Source organism: Loxodonta africana, chromosome 4 (assembly GCF_030014295.1).
Source record: "Loxodonta africana isolate mLoxAfr1 chromosome 4, mLoxAfr1.hap2, whole genome shotgun sequence".
NCBI classification, from domain to species: domain Eukaryota; kingdom Metazoa; phylum Chordata; class Mammalia; order Proboscidea; family Elephantidae; genus Loxodonta; species Loxodonta africana.
The window spans coordinates 42,864,315-42,884,704 of NC_087345.1; the positions used below are offsets into that span (position 1 = coordinate 42,864,315).

At 39.2% G+C, this 20,390-nt stretch overlaps 1 long non-coding RNA gene across 49 annotated transcripts in view; it reads right to left on the reverse strand.

The window, feature by feature from the left end:
* Nucleotides 1-1,494: 1,494 nt before the first annotated feature.
* LOC111753149 (uncharacterized) overlaps nucleotides 1,495-20,390 on the reverse strand; it is a 416,755-nt gene continuing 397,859 nt past the window's right edge. For 31 of the 49 annotated variants that reach the window (XR_010321770.1, XR_010321751.1, XR_010321742.1 and 28 more), the window contains one exon: nucleotides 1,498-11,486. This is a non-coding gene — a long non-coding RNA (uncharacterized LOC111753149). Of the gene's footprint in view, nucleotides 11,487-20,390 lie in introns of all 49 variants that reach the window. The other 18 variants (XR_010321746.1, XR_010321732.1, XR_010321771.1 and 15 more) reach the window with 3 other exon arrangements.

Consider the following 20,390-nt stretch of genomic DNA (forward strand, 5'->3'; position numbering starts at 1 on the left):
AGGTTCAGCTCACACTGCTCCTTTTATTCCACCTGACTTCATCACAGCAGAGAACACGATGCCATGAGCCAGATGTAAATATTCCCTTTTAGAGCTGTCAGATATTTTTGGTGGTTCACCAACCTGACCTTCAAAATTGTGTTCATGACATTGATCTCAAGCCTAAACGTTCCAAGCCAGAGAATTTAAATGGTGCAAGCACAAAACGAGGAGCCCTGGTGGTGCAGTGATTAAATAATGGGCCGCTAACTGAAAAGTCTGTGATTTGAACCTACCAGCCACTCCACAGGAGAAAGATGTGGCACTCTGCTTCCATAAAGATTACAGCTTTGGAAACTCTATGGGGCAATTCTATTCTGTCCTATAGGGTCGCTGGGAGTGGGAATCAACTTGATGGCAATAGGTTTGGTTTTCAGGTTTTTAAGCATAGAAATAATAAGCTCTTACATCAAAGTTCAAATCTCTGTTTAAAATTAAAAACAAAACAAAAAAGTTCATCCTGCCACTTAATTTTGAAATCTTATCATTTTACAGTCAGGAGAAAAAAAAAAAATGAACAACCATAACAACAACAAAAATACATACACATACAGAAAAAAATTGCTTCATTATTTCATGGCAACAAATTAAAATAATTGAAATTTAAAACTGAAGCTAGGGTACTCTATACCATTTTTTACATATAAGTGAATTGTCAAGAAAAATCATATTAGATTTAGTTTTTCACTGTTGACCATTCCTTATGAGGCAGTCCCCCTTCCCTTTCTTGTGTCTGTAATATTTTCTGTTTAATGAGCCCTGGTGGCACAGTGGTTAAGCGCTCAGCTGCTAATAAAAGGTTGGCAGTTCAAATCTACCATCCACTCCTCAGGAGAAAGATGTGGCAGGAAAGAAAGATGTGGCAGTCTGCTTCCATAAAGATTTACAGACTTGGAAACCCTATGAGGCAGCTCTACTCTGTCCTATAGGGCCACTGTGAGTCAGAGTCAACTCAACGGCGATGGTTATTTTTTATTTTCTATTTATTTTGTGTACTTTTTATTTATTTTGTGTTTCTAAGAACATCTGAAAAACCTAGTCAAAAAGGAAAGTATAAGGTGGATTGTTTTTCAAAGACCTCATGTGTATTTATAGCCAAAGCTGTCTGCTGTCTTTCTTTTGTAGATCTGTAGATTCTACAAAATTCTACAAAATCTGTAAAATTCTGAGCTACACTCTAAGTAAGACAGGCAACTCTGTCTTCAGTGGTGGTGCCATCTCTGGGATAATTGGTTCTATTTGGTAAAAGTAAACAATACAACATGTTTGAAAAAAAAAGAAAGAAAAATATACATATACTTTAAGCAATCAAGGGTGAGCCCTCTTGGGGATTTCTCTAACCATATTGTCTTTCTTCACCTTTCATTCATCCTTCTCAAATTACAGAGGTCATTGGTGGTTCTGCATTAGAATTCCCATCTTCCATGCAGGATGCCCGGTTCAAATCCCAATCAAGGCACCTCATGGCCAACCACCACCCATCTGTCAGTAGAGGCTTGTGTGTTGCTCTGATGCTGAGCAGGTTTCACCAAAGTTTCCAGGCTAAGACTGACTAGGAAGAAAGGTCTGGCAATATACTTCCAAAAGCCCATTAATGAAAACCCTATGGAGCACAATGCTGTTATCCCTAACCCATCATGGGGATGGTGCAGGAGCATGTGGCATTTTCTTCTGTTGTCCTTAGGGCTGTCATGAGGTTATGACAGCTAACAACTCTCTTTACACTTCCAAACAGGTCAATGATAAATTTGCGGGCACTTTCTAATAGTTTATATGCGTCAATCTCCCTAAGCAGCCACACCTTGAAGAAAAGATCATCTTTCTCTCCTTTTGTATCCCGCCCAGGGCTCGTGCAGCAGGTATTCAGTAAGTACTTGCTGATTTATTCCTTCTTCAGAACCACAAAGCTGCACACACACACACAGAGTACAGGAAATTCTCCAACAAACAAAGACAGAGGGGGGCTTTTTTGTCATATGACAAAGGTAATCCACCTAAAAGAAGAAGGTCCAAGGGCTGAAAGTGACTCTATGATACACTTCTGCAGGCATTAAGAAACTGTCACAGCGCTCTCCGTAGAGTGGAAAACAATGAGGTCCTTACTGACACCTATGTTTAACACCTGCTGGCCCACCCCGCTAAGTGGGCCAGCAGAATAAGGCAATTATCCAGGTGACTCATGGAAATAAGCCATTTTTAGCTGAAAAATCTAAGCAGTTCCAGCTAAAGTAGGTTGTTACCTGGGTCATTCAGGCAAAAGCAGGTTGGTTCGTTTAAATATTCTGGTAGTAGGGGAAAGGTTGTGGGTCCAAGGAACAAAATGTTCAGCCAGAAGCTCTCCCCAAACCCTGGAGCCATTGCTTATGACTTGACAGGTGGGCTTCATTAACAACTGAGGAGAGAAAAGAATTAATATTTTATTGTCTGTAGTTCTACTGCATGCATGCACAGAGGTAGTCTTCAGTTGAAACTATGAGCTTTTGGTCTTAAGGAATTGCCTTTTACAATCTGTGATCAGTGGAAAGAGGAACCCTTGATTCTAGAGATAGTTCCTGTCCAAGCACTGGGAGGCATTTCATATATACCAGTTCATTTAATAGGGAACCCTGGTGGCGTAATGGTTAGGCACTTGGCTGCTAACTGGAAGATTGGTGATTTGAACCCACCCAGTGAGTCCATAGGAGAAAGACCTGGTGATCTGGTCCCATTAAGATTACAGCCTAGAAAACCCTACGGGCAGTTCTACTCTGTCATATAGGGTTACTATGAGTGGAAGTTGACTTAAGAGCACCTAACAACAACAGCATTTAATAACAGATGCTGACACAAAATAAGCATTAAAGGTCTGTGTTTTTCATATTGAACATAAGACCATTTTCCGGCTGTGACATCTGATACATGCGAATCTTTTGCACACTTTACCAAAAAGATGGTTGGTGGCCACCACTGGGTTAGCTCAATGTGTCCATGTTACTTCCTGCCAGAGTCACTTTGCTTCGTTGGCTCTCTGCAGCAACATTGCTGGGACTTGTATCTCAGTAGGCTGTTCCATGTTTTATTTGCATACACTACTCACTACAGCTCTAAGCCCTCGAGCCCTGCCAAAGAAGCTATTGTAAGCCATTGCTGTTTTTTTTTTTTTTTTTCCAGGCCACGGCAAGCTCAGCTCCAGTGACAAGAGGACAGATCCAATAGGGTACAGCAGAATGGAGAAGATGTCCCAAGGATTGAGGAGGCTCATGCAACCTCTAGGGACATCTCTTGGTCACAGATCAGCTCACCTGTTATCCCCTTGATAGTTAGTAGTTTACAGTACAGACTTCTGAGTCAGACTAAGCAGTTGCAATTCACGGTGGTCCCATGTGTGTCAGAGTAGAACTCTGCTCCAAAAGGTTTTCAGTGGCTAATTTTTTAGAAGTAGATGACCAGGCCTTTCTTCCAAAGTACCTCTGGGTGGACTCAAACCACCAACCTTTTGGTTAGCAGCTAAGCATGTTAACTATTTGCACCACTCAGGGACTAAAGAGGAACAACATTCATTTAATAATCAAATGACTTTAGATCAGTTCCTTTAACCTCTCTAAGCCTCAGTTTCCTCACCTGTAATGTGAGAAAAAAATGTTAGTACAGCCTTGCAGGGTGGTTGTGAAGATTAAATAAGGTAATGTCTATAAAGCATTTAACATAGGAATGGCTTTCTAAAATGAAATATTTTAGAATATTTCAGTAATATTTGTCCCTTGGAAAATTACAAAGTAAAGCAGATTAATAGCTTTTCCCCTTCTTTTGTGTCCCCAAATAAGGCTCACAGCATGATTGACATTTTCTAAGACATTTAAATAGTAGTACTGTTAAGACCTCTTTAAAGTGCTAAAAAGCAAAGATGTCACTTTGAGGACTAAGGTATGCCTGACCTGAGGTGTGGCATTTTCAATCGCCTCATATGCATGTGAAAACTGGACAATGAATAGGAACAACTGAAGAAGAATTAATGCCTTTAAATTATTGTGTTGATGATGAATATTGAATATACCCTGGACTGCCAGAAGAACCAACAAGCCTGTCTTGGAAGAAATGCAGCCAGAGTGCTCCTTGGAAGTAAGGATGGCAAGACTTCATCTCACATAATTTGGACATGTTATCAGGAGGGACTAGTCCCTGGAGAAGGACATCATGCTTGGTATAGTGGAGGGTCAGGGAAAGCAAGATGGATTGACACAGTAGCTGCAACAATGGGCTCAAACATAGCCATGATTGTGAAGATGGTGCAGGACTGGGCAGTGTTTCGTTCTGTTGTACACAGGGTCACTGTGAGCCAGAACCAACTCCACTGCACCTAACAACAACAACTGTTAAGAAAACCAGGATTGAAATGCCTTCAACCCATGTGCTGCCCCTATTTTTTTTTCCCCCTTACTATTCACAATCATAGTTACGCATGAATTTGTATATCTAGGCTTAGAGAGTCTAGGAGACTAAGGAAAGAGTCATCTTCAAAGAGAGGTTAAAACAGAGGTGAGTTGTATTGGACATTTAATTTATGGACTGGGGTCCCAGTGATTTGAATTCAGGTTTTCAGGGAAAATGGAAGAGAGAAAATTCTAGACTGTGGCAGTAGGGAGGAAAGAAGAATTCCTGATGCCACTTAATATAGTGGTTATATTTCTTAAACCAAGAGTGAGACACATGGTTGTCTTGAAAGTATCAGTGTACCTAAAAGCCAAGAGAATATTTTATAACAAGACCGTCCTGGAGAATCTGGAGTTTTGAGTACAATCAGTTGAGACAAGAACTCCTGGTGAGCCCTTCATAGATATTAGAGTTTGGACAACTTGTCTTTAACCTAGTATGAATCCCCTTTCCACAGGACCTTCTAATTCAATAGTATTTGAGTTCCCACCCATAATTGGCTGAATGAGGTATTCAGATAGCATTATCAGTATTTGGAATCTCATTTTTCCTTTAGAATTGAAAAACCTGTGATATAGGCTTCTGCTTTTTGTAGGTAGTTTTGATATTCACCTCAGTTCCATCACAGCTACACATCACTGTTTTTTTTTTTTTAGTTAAAAATTTCTCTAGTTGCATTTCTGTTATGTGGTATTTGGTCACTGATAAGAGATCTGCCGTTTCTAATCCCTAAAATACCAGATAACTAAATCCAGCAGAAGATTTGCTATTTGTAAATTCTTATCTATCACAATGACTTCAAGCAAAGAAAAATGCAGTCTTTCAGTTACATACAAATTATCTTTACGATCTGTGAAGCAAATTAGAATAAAAATTAAATGGAAAAAGTATGTCTGATAGAAAAGAAAATTGCTTGCATAATCAAGAATAGTATGCTTTGTTAAAATCCTATTAATTATGTCACTTTCCCACATAAAGCCTTTCTAGGAGTCCCCTTAACTTTATGTCAAGTCCGTGATGTCCATGGTCTGGCATCAACCTACCTCTCCAAACTTACCTTGTGCAACTCTACCTCTTGTTATCCTTTCTCCAGACACACTAGTCTTCATTCAGTCCTTCCATAAGACTAAGTGCCTTCCTACCCCAGGGCCTTTGCACATGTGGACATCTTTGCTTGGGTACCCTTTATTCTCATCTCATTCTACTCCCCTATTTTTTCTTTACCCTATTGTGCATGCTTCTAGCACTCTGTACGTATCCTTGATCATACATGTTCATAATCATAACTAATTCATTATTGAATTGCTAACTTTCTCCCTGTTGGACTCAGAGTTTTATGAGAATAGATATTTTATCTTTTTATTCATTGTCGTACCATCTGTCCCAACAGAAAACATGCAGTAGGTGCTCAATAAAAATTGATGGATTGATGGAATAAACACTACAGATTTTCATAAAACCTATAAAGTTGTCATATTGTGCATATTACAGCCCCTTCCTTGCTTAACTAAATGTGGTTTTTGCATGAAACTAGCACTCTTTTGTAGATACTCAGAATAGTTTATGTCAATGTTGTTGTTGTTGTTAGGTGCCTTCAAGTCATTTCCGTCTCATAGCAACCCTATGCACAACAGAACAAAACACCACCTGGTCCTGCACCATCCTCATGAACTTTGTTAATGCTTAAGCCCATTGTTGCAGCCACTTCATCAATCCATCTCATTGAGGGCCTTCCTCTTATTCACTGACCCTTTACTTTGCCAAGCATGATGTCCTTCTCCAGGGACTGATCGCTCCTGACACCACGTCCAAAGTAGCTGAGGCAAAGTCTCATCATCCTTGCTTCTAAGGAGCATTCTAGCTGAACTTCTTCTTGTACTTCTTAATGTCAATAGTCATTTTTTAAAAACTTCTCAGAGGAAATAATTACTTTAATAGTTTCTAGTGGGCAGAACTGCCTTGACTCTTATCTGCCTAAGAAGAAAGTATCCAGTCTTTTCACTAAAATTCCTTGCCTTTCTGTCTATCAATTTTAATGAGAATTCTCATCTCCCCATCAAACCAAGCCTGCAGAGCATAAAATATCTTTTCAAAGTTGTTATATCTTCCTTTGTTTTAAAAAATGAAAATACTAACAATTGAAAAACTGGTACCTCATCAAATCCTCATCTACTTTTCCCTCTCTTATTCTTGTTAGGTAGCTGTGGTATCACAAATGCTACTTTAGCATCCCACCAAAGGCCGTAGACCAAGAACTAAAAACTACTTTGCAATTGTCCAAATTCTAGTGAACATCAGATAAAAGGTTTGCCATCCCCTGTTCTCTATTTTCAGGAGCTGTAACTAACCCAGCACAAGAAGATCTACCCACTGCAACAACACAATGCATTTGGGAGTTTCGAATAGGAGGAGAACAGCGTTGCAGATTCAGTAATACAAGTGGAAGTCACATAAATTCTCTTCTTACCCATCCGAGCTGACCAGAGCATCATGACCATCCACGCCTCCTCTTGTGCTGTGCATTTTCCCCCCAAAATGTCTACTATATAAGGCTGCTATCATTTGCTATCCATGCATGGTTAGCACTAAAATAAAGAAAAAAAATCAATCGTTTCTGTTTGGGAGGTTTTTAAAATAACTTTCACAATGATCAGATAACAGGCAAACTGGCCTGCCCCGAGATTTAAGACTCAAGACCCTTTTGATTAAATAGAATGGACGTGCGATTTCTGTCTGACCAAAGAGAGGTATGTTGATACTGGTTTCCTTCAAGCTGTCCTGTGATCAAACTGAGTCAATAACACAAGTGTCCTCACAGCCTTAGAGAGGGTTAGTCCAGGGAGTAGCACAGTTTACAGAGAATCAGTTGCCAAAATCTGAGCTTGGGCTTGGCTCCACTTACCTTCGGAAAGAAAAGAATGGAAAGTCTTGTCACATTGGAGATCCAGTTAAACTTGATTCAAATATTGAGGCTATGACTTCCCAGGATAAAGTGGAGTTGGAATACAGATGATTCGATTAGTGTGTTCCCTTTTCCTCTGGAACCTCGGTCGTCTCCCCCTTTTCTGACACAAGTGTATATGTGTATTTGCACATATGTGTACACACGTGCACACGCACATACACACTTTGACCTCATTAACATATTTAAAGACACAGCTCTGACCTCTTTTTCCGTTGAAGTCTTTCCTGAGCCCACCCCATCTCCCTACCTCTGATTAGATGCCCCACTTCTGTGTTCCTATAGTAATATGCTTACTTCTATTATAAGACTTACGACTTATGCTTAATTATTTGTTTGCCTTTTACTGTAAAAAGACAATACACTGCTTAATGGCAATAATCTTATTTTATTTGTCCTTATTTTCCCAACACCTAGTTCTGTCCCTCATCAATTATTATTTGAAGAAAGGATAAATAAATCTATTTATTCATTGATAATTAAGGAATTATACTAAAAGATTCATTTTGGAGTCTCTAAAGTGCTGACGAGGTAACTTTCTTAGAACCGAAGACAATATATTCTCTTACTGTTATCCTGAAATCTACAACCTGAAAGTGCAAACTTGGAGATTCTCAGACTGCCCTCAGAGATAGCACATTGCCTGAGGGGCATTAGAGTTGGCTATGAGAAATGACAACATAAAATTTAAGGAGAAAAGCTTTTATTCTCAATACTGCCTCCTCCTCTTCAGTTTAAAATTTTGTCAGTTCTCTCATTTTCTTCTAATCCTTCCAAATAGGAGTAGCTTTCTCATATCCACTTGGCTCCTCAGATCAGAGAGGCAAAGGGTGCTTTATCCTGCTTCCCCACTGCTATTTCCATAACCCCAACCCACCAACTTTATCCCTTTCCTCTAAACTCTCTACCCATTGAGATTACCCTCTTAACCACTCTAACCACAACTACCAATATGTGGTGCATCCCCCTACATATTTTCAGAACTTGGCACTTGGTTTATGGTTTTCTCTTCCTGTAGTCTCCAGGTATCATCTGAGACAACTCCACCACCCACACTGAAAAGTCATCTAAGACTCTCATTCTTGTCTTCCTCTCCTTCAGTTCCTACAACGAGCTCCAGACTCTTGATTCTTCAGTTTACTTTATCTCTGCTGGATTTTTTCCTGGGAGGGGTGCTGAAGAGGAAAAAAGGGAGGATGGATAGAGGCAGGGATTTATCCTGCTAGGAACTTTGGGCAAAATATAATTTGTTTCTGAGCTCTGTAACAAAGGGAAGTTAGTAACTGATCTTGTCAAGGAAACTGAGGAAATAAGTATGGGTCTAAAATATCAAGAACAACAAAGGAAGATAAAAATTAGTCTGACAGAGAAAAACACAGAAAAATGCTAAGAAAGAAGTAGTCACAGTCATCAGTCCTCTCTTGTAGCTATTGTTGTTATTGTTGCTGAGTCGAATCCGACCTATAAGACAGAGTAGAACTGCCCCATAGGGTTTCCTAAGCTATAGTCTTTATGGGAGCAAATTGCCAGGTCTTTTCTCCCATGGAGCAGTTGGTGGGTTTGAACCACCAAAGGTTAGCAGCAAAGTGCTTAACCATTGCACCGCAAGGGATCCTTAATCCTCTCTTAGCTGCCTGAAAGGGCTCTGTACTTGTGAAGTCAACACCTCACATTCTCATTTCCACCCTCATTCCCACTTCTGCAGACAAGACTGTCTCTGCCAGATCCTTCCCTAGACTTTCGTGAAGCTGAAGAAACGAAAGGGCTTGTGAGCCAGTAGAAAGAAAAGAATTGATCTCCTTCGTCAAGAGTTGGAGGAGAATAGGAGGGAGAATATGAACAGGGCAGCTCCCCTTGAGGGCTGGAGTGTCAGAAAGGAGTGGTGGGAATGAGAAATGACAGGCTCCAGCACTATACAAAAGAATTGCAAAGGAAAGAAAAAAGAATTCCAAAATCAAATCCCATTTATGTCTTTGAAGGAATACAAATGGAATTCCTGATTGCATATGTGTGCATGTGCCTGTCTTCATCTGTACTTTACTCTCGACCTGAACCACATAGGTCAAAAACTCAATTGAATTACTCTGGAAGCCAGGCTTGGTATCAGACCATGGCCTGGACTGAACACGAAAATTTAGGATGCAGAGCCTTCCTTGGAGTGCTAGTGACCAGTCCCTGCGTGAGTACAGAGCAGAGAAGGCACAGAACCAAGTTGGGCAGACTTGACCTCCCACTACTGCTAGTTTGCAGATTGCCAATCCTTAGCCCTGGATCAACCCAACCATCTGTTTCTCTGGGCCTGCTCCCAAGCTACCAAATGCAGTTGGAGAAAATTGGCTCTAAAACAAATTTATGATTTTCAAGCTCAGCTGGACCATCAGTGCTGCTCAGCAATTCTTTTACTTACCCATGGTTGATTCCTTTTTCCTTTCCCTACAGCAGCTGTGCTAATATTTTATCCTTCTTTTTCAGAGCTCCAACCACACTCTCTATTCATTCATGCATGCATTCAACAACTATTTATTGAGCACCTACTATATTCCAGGCACTTTTGTAGGGGCTTGTGGAAGCTAAATGTTGTTATTGTTAGGTGCTGTTGAGTTTGTTCTGACTCATGGTGACCCTATGCACAACAGGAGGGAACACTGCCTGGTGCTGTACCATGCTCACAATCCTTGTTATGCTTGAGCCCATTGTTGTGGGCACTGTGTCAATCCATTTTGTTGAGGGTCTTCCTCTTTTTTGCTGACCTTTTACTTTACCAAGCATGATGTCCTTCTCTAGGGACTGGTCCCTTCTGATAATGTGCCCAAAGTACGTGAGACAAAGTCTTACCATCCTCACTTCCAAGGAGCACTCTGGCTGTATTTCTTCCAAGACAGACCTGTTCATTCTTCTGGCAGTCCGTGGTATATTCAATATTCCTTACCAACACCATAGGAAGATAAATAGTACTCACAAATTCTTTCAAGTTCCTCTTGAAAGATGGAGTTTATTTCCCTACCCCTTGAATCTGGTCTGGCTATTTCATTTGCTTTGGCTAAGAGATTTGCAGCAGAAATAATGTACTATTTTCAAGCAAGTGGGGACATAGGTGGGTCAGTGGTAGAATTCTCACCTTCCAAAATTCTCAGGTTTCATTCTTGGCCAATGTACCCACGTGCAGCCACCATCTGTCAGTGGAGGCTTGTGTGTTGCTTTGATGTTAAACAAGTTTTAATGGAGTTTGCAGACTAAGACAGAAGAGGAGGAAAGGCCTGGCGATCTGCTTCCAAAAATCAGCCAGTGAAATCCCTATGGATCACAATAGACTGATCCTCTGTGCACGGAGTTGCTGTGAGTTAGCTCCAGCTCAACAGCAGCTAACAGCACTTTCAAGTAAGGCCTTACGAATTCCTGCAGGTTGCTCTCACCCTCATCAAACTCTGAGACCACCATGTTGCAAAAAGCCACTGAAGCTTGAAGATAGCCTCTTTGAGAATGAAAGCAAAGATAGAGACACCCATCCATCCAGCCATCACAGATAAGCCACTAGCCAATCTATCAAGCAAATGGAGCTGCCTTAGGGTGTCCAGACTGGACTGTAGGCCAAACCACGAATTAACTATAACTGGTTTATTAAGCAGCTCTTCCCTCCTGGCCTGTGAGCTTTTCTCCTAGTTCGTTAGACATGGATTCCTTCAAGTTCACTACCTTTTGCTCCTAGACTTATGTACTAGTCAAGGTAGCCTCTGCAATCACAGGGAAAAAAAAAAAAAAAACTATAATCTCAGTGACTTAACACAGTAACAGTTTATTCTTATTCTTGTCAATATAATCAGGTCTGATTGGATTTTCAAGACTATTGTATTCAATCTTTCAGGAAGCCATGATTCTTTTGCACATCTTCACATTTTTTTAAATCTTCAGATTCTCTTTCATCCAACAAGCAAAGGCATGGGGGAGGAGGTCATATGAAAAGTTGTTGGGAAACAGGATACGTTATATGATACATCCGCGTTCACTTCATTTTCTGGGATTCAGTCAAATGGCCATACTTAACTGCAGAAGAGTCTGGAAAATAGAGCCTATATAGCTAGGAAAAAGAGAAAATGAGTTTTAGTGAACATATGTCAGTCAGCAACTGTCTTTCTACCTTTCTGGTCACCAAATGAATGTTTCACTCTTTCTCTCACACATTAACTCTCTCCCTGAGGGAGACAAACCCAGCAGTACATCCATTTACTCTATCCAGCTCAAAATCTAAGATGCCTGGGTGATGCGCAGTCTTTTTCCTCATGTCTGGAGGCTTTTGTTTTTACTTTAGTCTCGTGGATTTTGGACACTATAATTCCCTCAGAAAGTCATTGGACTTCTGATCTATTTGCTTCCAGTCAGTCCCAGATACTAGTAACCCAATAATTCTTTCCTCCCTATAGTTCTCCAGTCTGCATATTTTTTCACTTCTGTGTATTTCTTTGCTACTTCATTCTCTTGTTATTCTCTCTCACATATTAGTGGCAACTATCTTGAGGCTATCAGAAACAAAATGTCCCTTAAGCTGAATGTTATAAGCCTGAGGTGCTATTTAACTGAGAATTCTTTTTGGAGCTCTGCTACTCAAACTCTTTCTCAGTCTTATTTCTCACTACTTGAGATCCAAAGCACTTGACTTCCCCAGTTCCACTAAGATCTCTGGTCTTTCTCCATTCCTTCTACCCCTGATTGAAAATCAGCCAACTGTTGCCTGATCTCATCTCTTTTATGTCATACTTTGGGCAGCTAATAGTAGTCAACACGCACTCTTACTCTGACCCTTTTCAACAAATTCTTTAGCAACAAAGTCAAAAATCCTTCTAAGTCTGGCTCCAATATTCTTTTCAGTCTCACTCTACTTTGCAGTCAATCATATCCATCAATCTCATAGATGGTCTAGTCTCCTGGACTGCTCACCACTTCCCAGACAGTTCATGTACTTTGAGACCATGCCTTTGCCTTTGCTCATCTCTGGTGATTAAAAATTCTGTTACATATTCAAGGTTCTGCATTAATATATCTTCAGTGATATGGTCCACAATCTTATCCCATTCAATAACCTTAGGCATAATTAGTCTCTTCTTCCTCTTTTGTTCCAGTTTGGTTTCAATCCTAGCAGAATATAACATTCTGTTATAGTTATGGTTTACATATTTCTTTTTGTCCCCCAACCCACCTCTTCACAATTTCTAAAAAAAAAAAAAAAGAGAGAGAGAGAAAGAATGAGAAAGATTTGGGGTCACAGATCATCTTATCCCGTGTGTCTAACATGCAACTGACATATAGTGGGGGCTCAGCTAATGTTTGCTAACATTAAATCTGCACACAACACCAAAAGTATTCTAGTCAATTGAACAGTTCTGTCCACTTGCTCCTCACCCACCACCATGGCCAAATCAAGTATTCAACAATGTATCCTAACAGTTAACTTAGCCAAAATGACCAAGTCAGCCATGAAACAATCAGATCATTTTGCACTGGGAGAACCATTCTAATTTTCTCAGAGCATTAAAGGAGAGAAGTTCCTAACAATACACAGATGGCCTAAAAGAGCTAATGCACTCTATCTCCAAAGAGCAGGCACTTTATTTTCTTCTTGCCACCAAGACAAGACTCATTATCTAATTTTGTGCATCTGTCTTAAGCTATTTATAAATGCAGACCATTACTTTAAAAGGACAATTTTTGGTAGCTATTTAGAACCACCTCATTTAAATGCATTAAATCCTGAAAACATAATGATTTTCAATGCAGGAAATCATTGAAAAACGCAAAGAAGCATAGAAAAACAGATACCTTTAGAAGATTCTAGTTCATATCACTTTGTATTTCTCCTCATAACACAAGGTTCTTGATGAATATGTAATCTTATGTGCAGATTACAGGTATGTATGCAACATATTCTATCATATACCTTTTTATTTTTCACTCATTTATTTTGGTAATATCTTGAATTTTAAACATTATACTTGTGCTTTCTTGATATGTTTTTATTTTTTTCTGAGGGTCATAGCTTGTTAGAACTAGAAGGAACCTAAAAATCATACAGCTCAATCCCTTTATTTTACTGAAATCCAGAAAAGTCAGATGACTTGTCCAAGTTTACACAATAAGAAAGTAATAAAGTTAACAATCAGGTTTTCTGAGTCCACTAAAAGTGGAAATGGAATGTTAAACCTAACATTTACCAAAGAGTTGTTAGGATCTCTGACTGCCACTCCCAGCTCAGTTTGATTAATTTTTCCATTTGTAAGAAATTGAGGGGAAATCTAATCTTGCTTTACTAAACTGACAAAGCACTATATGAAATAAATACCTATCATAATTTTACCAAAGAATCTATGGCTTTATAGACCCTTATTCTTGGTTAAACTAGAGATTTATAATTCAACACCATTTGAATGTATGTGGGTATATATATGTGTGTGTGTGTGTGTGTACATAGACATATATATACATATATGTGTGTATGTGTATATATGTGTATGTAATATGTATAAACCAGAAAAGCAAAATGGTCTGCCGTTGAGTTGATTCTGGCTCATCGCAACCGTGACCCTATAGAACAGAGTAGAACTGCACCATAGAATTTCCAAGGAGTGGCTGGTGGGTTCAAAATGCCAACTCTTAATTGCTGCACCACCAGGGTAGTACATATACCTGTATAAACACATGCACACATATATGTGTATATATTTATGTGTATATATATATATATATGTGTGTATACTCAGTAACATATTAACTGGAAAATGCTTCCTTAACTAGTATGTAAACCTAACCAACAATGAAAGAAAATCTTACTATGCCTGAATCCCTCGGATGTAGCAGTTTTTTCTTGGAGATTTAATCACTTCCTTCCATTTAATTACTTTGAGGATTAACTGTGGGCAAATGTATTCCAATAATAGGCCAATCTACAAAGAACAGGAAGCTTTCCTTGCGGTCCCAAGGGAAATTTAGTACTTCCGACTGTAACTCTGTATTACAGCTCTCATGTTTCTTTTAGCCCTTAAGCCATGTATGTCACCTTGCTTGTTGGATATAAGAAAATGTCACAGGATGCATTGTTTACACGCAAGTGTTTGTATACAATTTCTGGAAGGAATAAAGATGGTTCTTCTTAATCCAGGTCATGCAGGAAGCTATTTCTTTCCAAATCAAGTCATTAATGCTTAAACAAGCAAACAGTGCAGCCAAGATAAAAATCAATTTGCAAAAAGGGAAGGCCTTTTTTTTTCCAAACACTCCAACAGTCACTGGGGAAAGATGCTTTTACAATTCTAATGTTTTAGAGTATTACAGTATTAGGTTAGGTTGATCCTATTTTTTTAGTTGGATTTATTTTATTTGAAAGCCAAGGTTATTAATAGTAGCGAATACTATCAGCAATGTTTTCACTACTGAAAGAAATACTTTTTCTTCTAAATAACAAGTAGAGAAATCTGTCCAGTGACCTTCATTTAACCCCTTGGTCACATGTGTCTGGGTATCTTCCAAACAGCTGAATGCTTTATGACAGTGGTTCGCAAAATTGCACGTTAGAATCACCTGGAATGCTTTGAAAAATCCCAATGCCTAGGTTCCAATTAACATCTGGGGGTGTGAACCAAATATCAGTACTTTTAAAAGATTCTAAGTAAGTGCAATGTGCAGCATAGTTTGCAAACCACTGCTTCATGACACTTCTCACTAGCATTGCTTTCCGGCAGACAGGCTCTCAGAATAGAGAATAAGGAGAGAATTTTCCTTTTCTGTTCTTGACTTATCAAGAAATCTTAAATAGGTATACATATTTAATTTGGGGATGTGTTTATTAAAACAGAGAGAAACTAACAATTATATCAAGATCCATTGAATGCTTTATGCTCTTTGATATACATAATCCAATTCTATAAATCTGTTTTAAAGAGAAAATCAAAGACAAAATGATGTGTATAGGTTTATAGCAATGTCAATTATAATAGCAAAATATTTAAACAGATGGTCTTATCAAGAGGTCATGATTTAATAAACTATGAAACTGCTGTATGAAAGACTGTATTTTCATTTGATGTTTTTTAATACATAGGAAAATCCTCTCAATAAAATGTTAAGTTTCAACAACATAACATAGACCTTGGCATGGCTTGGCTTAAGAAAGTATTGATCCTTCTGTTTGTGAATTTTTTTTTAAACTTGAAAATGAGGAACTGATAAAATTCGCCACTAAATCAAACCCACCAGTCTGCAGCAGAGGTTTGGAATGCTAACGATGAGGTTTAGAAAGAAAAACGTAAACAAAGAGGGTTGATGGGGAAAAGAATGGCATGTAAAAAGGCAGGTGGGCTTTTCAGGGACTAAACTGTCTCCCCTATGACTATGCCATGCCATTTTTGCTCAATTAAAAATCCCAAAACAGTCGATCACCTAAACCTATGGTCCCAAGTAATTTTTTATTTTTTTCCAGTGACTGAAGTCAAAAAGAAATAATTAAATACAGAATGCATGCCCCCTCTGATACAATGGCTGCTGTAATGTATACCATCCAAAATTTTAGAAGATGTTGTTTCTTCATTCAATAGTTCAATGGAGGAGTTAGAGGGATAGCCTTCCATGCAGTGATTCAGGGCTCCAGGCTCCTTCTATCTCAGGGCCACATCTTCCTTGGGGGCCTGGGAGTCTCTTATTTTCATCCAGCAGATGGTGAAAGACGATGTGGGGAAGGTTTACTGCTTTCTAATCCACCTCTTCTGGAAGGGATACACATCACTTCTGCTCTCATTCCATTAGCAAAAACTGGACATAAGCTCCATGTACATGTAGCTTTTGGTAGGGTAAGCATGTCCTAGTAATCAACGAAAAAGATAAAGCCCACTGCCATTGAGTACATTTCAACTCATGGTGACTCCTTGTGCTTCAGAGTAGAACTGCTCTGTACGGTTTCCTTGGCTGTAATCTTTACAGAAGCAAATTGCCAGGCCTTTTTTTCACGGCACTGCCTTGTGAATTTGAACCTCCAGCCTTAGGCCAACTTTTAATTAGTTGAGCACAAGCTGTTTGTGTACCCGGGACCTGTCCTAGCAACAATTTCACATTAAAGAAGGGGAACCGGAATCTTCGAAGAACAGTAAGCTACCTTTGCCAGAAATCGCATTTAAATATCAGAGGTAGTCTTAAATCACAGAGTCACTTCTTAATGACCTACCTTAAATATAATCCTAATTGTACCTATTAGCACTGACTTACAATGATTCTGTAAATAGAACGTGCAAGCAAGCCTTTGATTCCCAGTTGGACTGTCAGATCAGGGGCAACTTCTGCCCTAATGTTAATAAAAATTTCCCCTACCCAGAGTTCTAATAGAGCAAAGAGGATGTTCAACCAATGTTGATTCTAAATAGACTACCTTGATTTCCACCCTCACCCCAGTATGACAAACATGACACAGGTTTTTTGTTTGTTTGTTTCTTACCTTCTTTACCCATAAACCCTGAATGAATGGTTGGGATACTTGTACTTTATAAAATAAACAAATATACAGTTGGCTCCTGAGTGATAAATCAACCTAATTTCAAGGTAGGCAAATATAAACTTTAGTTAACTTCTTCCCATAGCACAGTTATATCTTATTCACTTTCTTTCATTGTTTTTCTTTATCGACTGAGCACTTGCTCCATTTACTGTTTTGTGTTCTCTTTCCACCAATGTTTGTGGAAGACTGTTCTTTTTTTATCTCCTGTGTAGCAAATACATACATCACCTGGGCTATTTGATACACTTACGTAGTATTTCACAATTAATAACGTGGTTATCAGATAAGCCATTTATTTAGTTTCAAAAGTTCTGCTATCACATCTATTTAGAACTTTATGTTAGTAATTGCCATGGATTGAATTGTGTCCCCCAAAAATATCTATCAACTTGGCTGGGTCGTGATTCTCTGCACTGTGTGATTGTCCACCATTTTGTCACCTGATATGATTTCTCTCTGTGTTGTAAATCCTATCTCTAGGATGTTAATGAGATGGGATTATCGGCAGTTATGTAGATTCAATCTACAAGATTAATCTCCAATTCAAGCCAATCTCTGTTGAGATATAAAAGAGAGAAACTGGAGGACCCCATATCACCAGGAAAGCGAAGCCAGGAGTGTGCATTCTTTGGACCCAGTCTCTCTGCACTGAGAAGCTCCTAGAGCAGGGGAAGATTGATGACAAGGACCTTCCCCCAGAGCTGACACAGAAAGCACTCCCTTGGAGCTGAAGTCCTGAATTTGGACTTCTGGCCTACTAGACTATGAGGGTATAAATTCATTTTTGTTAAAGCCATCCACTTCTGGTATTTCTGTTATAGCAGCACTGGATAACTAAGACAGTAACTACTGTCGTTGTTAGTTGCTGTCGGGTCTATACTGACTCATGGCGACCCCACGTGTGCAAAGTAGAACTGCTCCAGAGAGTTTTCAAGGCTATGACCTTTTAGAAGCAGATCATCAGGCCTCTCTTTATAGTCACTCACATTTCCTGTGTTTTAATAAAGATAGCATCTGCATTTAAGATTCTCCTAATTGTAACAATCGCATCAGTCATTCCATATCTGTAGAAATATCCCTTATAACTGCTCCTTCCTTCTCCAAGTATCGTCCATAAATCAGTCAAACACAGCCTGTCACATGTCCCCAGTGAGCACCAGTGCCACTGATAACTAATGCTGGACAAGAGGGTAGAAATGGATCCAGGCAGACCCATTACTGCCCCTGGAAAAGCACATACCCTACTGATGGTGAGTCACATAATAAGACCAGCCTATTTTTACTTCCTTATTTTTATAGCCCAGATGAATCTGGTGTAATTTTATTATAATAATTTGTTGTCTATGTCCATTGATAGAACACGCTTGATGGTATGGAAAATATCTAAAAATACTCTCTTTGAATTATGACCAAATAAATGTGTATGTATATATAATATAGATAGATAAAATAGTTTTCTGTTTCTGTAAGACAGTTAACTACCTCTACAATGAACTCCATTACGATACACACTCTATACCACGGCTAAGGAAATACAATCCCTGGATGTTTCTTTGATCCCCATTTGCCTTATGTGTTTTGTCAGAGCTACAAGCATTTCTCAGTTTCGTTTGTGAAAGAGAGAGAAAGAGGGAGAGACTCTGTGTTCATAGTCTTAAACAGCACAATCCTACCAGAGCTATGGCACTGCTTTATTTAAGTTTATCACAGAACTCAGTAGCAGGTCTATCATGTCTTTTATTATGCCCAGGCCATACTGTGCTCATTAGTTTCTAAAATATTCTTAAATATTTATTCTCATTAACTAATATATAATAATCGCCTACTACATATAAGGCACTGTGTTCACTAACAGGGTAGAAATAGAGTGTGGGGATTGTCTACAAAGAAAAGTAAAAGTTTCATTATTTTAGCAACCTGAATTTTGGGGTTAACTGCTAATGTGTATTCTAAACATTGTCCTTCCGCCTTGGCAACGTACCTTAATCCTTCAGGCTCATACACATTTCACTCTCTATTGCTTTCTTATCATCTGTCGTCTATCTTGGTCTCCATTGCACAGTTGCATTATTTTGAGTTAAAATTATCTTTACCTTGAACCACCTGAAGCACTCTCAGTCTTACCACTTATCCTTATGTTAGTCTCAAATCATATGCAGCTTCATCTGTATAATCTGGTGCAAGCTGCTACAGACGTTCTCTCTTTTATTTTTTATTATTGTGCTTTAGATGGAGGTTTACAGAGCAAATAAGTTTCTCATTAAACAATTAACACACACATACTGTTTTGTGACATTGGTTGCCAGCCCCACCATTCTCCCCTTCTCGACCTTGGGTTCCCCATTACCAGCTTTCCGGTCCCCTCCAGCCTTCTTGTCCTTGCCTCTGGGCTGGTGTGCCCATTTAGTCTCATTTTGTTTTATGGGCCTGTCTAATCTTTGGGTGAAGGGTGAACCTCAGGAGTGACTTCAGTACTGAGTTAAAATGGTATCTGGGGGCCATACTCTCAGTGTTTCTTCAGTCTCTATCAGACCAGTAAGTCTGTTTGTTTGTGTGTGTGTGTGAGTTAGAATTTTGCTCTACATTTTTCTCCAGCTCTGTCCAGGACCCTCTATTGTGATCCCTGTCAGAGCAGTCGGTGGTGGTAGCCAGGCACCATCTAGTTGTACCGGACTCAGTCTGGTGGAGATTGTGCTAGTTGTGGTCCATCAGAACATTCTCTTTTTTCTGTTGTTTTCCCGTTTCAGAGTGTACCATGAACAGTTTCAGTTAGTTTGGTTCCATTGCTGCACTGTCAAAACACCATCATTTTCTCTGACCTTTTTATATAGATTACAATGAGATGGCTGTAGAAGTTCTATTCTTAGCAGCAGTATTATTATCAGCTCATAATAATACTAACAAATAAGTTTTTAAATGTAAAATCAGTTCTCCTGTCATGCTATTGGAGCCATCACTGTATGGATTAATTTGCTGGGTAGAACATTTCCAGCAAACAGGCTGCTGTTTATGGCTGATAAATATAGCTTGCTTATTTAAGCGCTTTACCTTGTTCTAACCCTGCTGAGAGATCTTCCGAAGCAAGGAGCTTTAGAATGGCATAGGCAGGTAATGTGCTGAAAGCACCGGACAACCTTTTCTTGGAGGCACTGTGATCAGATAATAAAGCAACCGCTGTAACTCAAGGTCAAATCATCCTTAATCTAAAAACAATCTCTAAATGACATAAGAAGGGCTTTAACCTTAACATCCCCTGTATTTGGGGGCCTATTTCATCTCTCTGCAGAGTAAAGTCAATAATGTGAGAATCATAAACTGAGCAGGATTGCAAATCCTCTTATCCTACCTGCTAGCAATCAAGTGAGTAGGGGGAAAGCCTTGTTTCAAAATTTTACCAATGCGAAGAAATGAGGAAAAGGTTCATAAAGTGATCGATCATTCTATATAAGC